Source organism: Halyomorpha halys, unplaced genomic scaffold, assembly GCF_000696795.3.
Source record: "Halyomorpha halys isolate HHAL.00 unplaced genomic scaffold, Hhal_1.1 Scaffold1524.1, whole genome shotgun sequence".
Lineage (NCBI taxonomy): Eukaryota > Metazoa > Arthropoda > Insecta > Hemiptera > Pentatomidae > Halyomorpha > Halyomorpha halys.
Genome location: NW_027107788.1, coordinates 85,083 through 87,540, shown reverse-complemented (window position 1 = coordinate 87,540; position 2,458 = coordinate 85,083). Strand labels below are relative to the sequence as shown.

At 33.4% G+C, this 2,458-nt stretch overlaps 1 protein-coding gene across 2 annotated transcripts in view; it reads left to right on the top strand.

The window, feature by feature from the left end:
* The window catches only part of LOC106689920 (obg-like ATPase 1), a 42,417-nt gene that overhangs the window by 2,853 nt on the left and 37,106 nt on the right, over positions 1 to 2,458 (top strand). The gene's annotated exons all lie outside the window — the stretch shown is intronic.

The window sequence follows — 2,458 nt, the reverse complement described above, 5'->3', positions numbered from 1 at the left end:
TTGATCTTTCGAATAAAAAAAAAATTTTGATTACAATTTAATTTTTTGTGTTATTTTTTACAATTTCAAGTTCTATCGGGCTTAAAAAAAAACCCTATATATGTTAATATTACTTACATCGCGTATCGGAAGCAACCAATTTAATAATCTATATATTTAAATGAAGATAATTTTTAAAACTCCTTTATTATGTTACGGTTGCCATGGTGAAATAAAAACACTGGGTATATCTGCGTAGACAAGAGGTGTTATGGTTGTCAAGGAGAAAAAAAACACGAGTGATATGTTGAGACGAGTGGGTTTTGGTTTTCTGAAGGGGACAGTTTAGATTTTTGAACACGTTACGACTGTTCAATGTGAAGGGGTGATAGTTTATCAGGCCCTGTGTCTTTACTGTTTGAGCCGGAATATCACCGTATGAGAAATGTTATCGTATATGTTTTGTTTTTTTCAAAATTATGGTGTTCTACTTCAATGGACGGTCATTAACACTTGAAATGGGGATATAGTGCAGTGACGTTTCTTCAGCACGTGTCCTGGATAAGAGAGTTGTGGCAGGCGTCATCCTCAAACTTCTGGGGAAGGTGAAGCGGAAAGGAAATATCGGTCAACCTTGTGTTCTGCCAGGAGTATACCCAAAGACTACATGGGGTTTGAACTAAATTTTATTTTGTTTTGATTTTATATTCGCTCTTTTGGATAATAATGTAAATTTAGTTACTAAGGTTAAGCATTTATGTTAAGGTTAAGTCAACCTATAAATTTTAATTGTTTTATTAATTGATAAGAATTCTTTTTTTCCTTTTTCATTCTGTGTATATATATTTCTTATTATTATTAAACTTTTGTACATATAGCTCTGCTGTTCTTTCTCTGCTTCCAACTTGTTAATTTACTTATGTTTTTGTTGTTGTTGTTCAAGGAATATTACGATAATTCAACAAGTGGGTAAAATAAAAACAAATATTTTCGAAATATCTCATTTTCTCCACATATTTCTTAAATACAAAGGTAAAATATTTTGATCTCTTGTCAACTTTCGGCCAGAAATACAAAGTTGTTACAATAACATCATTTAAAAGTAAAACTGCCACTCTTAATTTCGAAAGGTACTGTTAGAATTGTCAAGGTACTATGTTCACTCAGTCCTGGCACCAATTTAAGATGTGGGGAACTCTACATAAGAAGGTCTCGGCAATGCACGTTCAATAGATAAAATATGTTGGATAGAAGGTGAATTGACAGGAATATTGACGATTTTACGGGTGTTCACTGTAATTCTTCGCAGGATGGAAACTCTACTCCGTGAGGTCTTCGCTTACGGTCGTGTAGGGAATAGCAAGTCCTAAAGATATTAGATTTAGGTCCTTGCAAGAACGGATACTACTACTCTCTGTCAGGTATTTGCTTACAGTCGAGTGTGTAGCCTACAGATATTCGCTGTAGGCTCTAGCAAAAGGACAAAGGTTATTGGAAACAGGAGAGATCCTGAGAAGGCAGAATGGAATACTAATACAACATACTTTTTATCCAAAAATGGAAGCAAAAAAACTGGGAGCAATTTATCTTTAACGTAGTGCATATCCCATTTACCTAGGGGGTGAATCCGCGAGGCGAATCGTAGTTGGTTGCTACGATTGTCATAATGGCTTAAAAACGGGATGGAGAGATGCTACGTATAAGACTTTAATTTTTAGTGGATCAGATCTTTATTAGTTTATTAATTTAGATAATATATTTATCAATATTAAAATATATTACATGGTTATTCACAAGTTAAGTTAAAGTATATACTCAATTATTACAAATTCATATTAGACGATAGTTTGGCTGAGGTATAGGTCGTTCACTTCAAGACAGTTGGGTCGCGGCAAGTTGGCCGGCTGTAATAGTTCTAGCGGTAGTAGAGTGGTGATCAGCAGATAGTAGCAGTATTGCTACAGAATTTAAGCTGTAAATCATCCCTGAAAATTATTCTGCATTTGAACTCATGAAAAAGGAACCTGCTCCATTTATGTCAGATGTTTTTATCCAAAATAAAAGCTGCTAAATGAAAATAATGGTTCAAAAAATAACAGAATATTTATTAGTAATTCATTTAAAAAATAAGATAGTTTTCAGTTCCCAATACTTTTTTTCGGTGTATTCCATTTGTTAAAGCCCAAAAGTACATTTTTCTTTTCGTTAATTTAATTTTATTACTTCCAATTGGTTTTTTATTTTTGTTTGTTAATTATAAGTTGATTGCCTTTTCAATAACAATTAAGTTTTATTTTGTAATTAATATTAAGTTAGAATTTATAAAGTAAATAGGAGGCTTGTTGTGATATGCGTGTATAATAGAAATACATCGCTGCGGCTCGTCACGTATACAACAACATTGCGAAGTGCAATGGGATTAAGGCCTTTAGGCAGACTGATAAGGGAGCCTACAGTCTACAGTCCGCTGCCTGGAGCA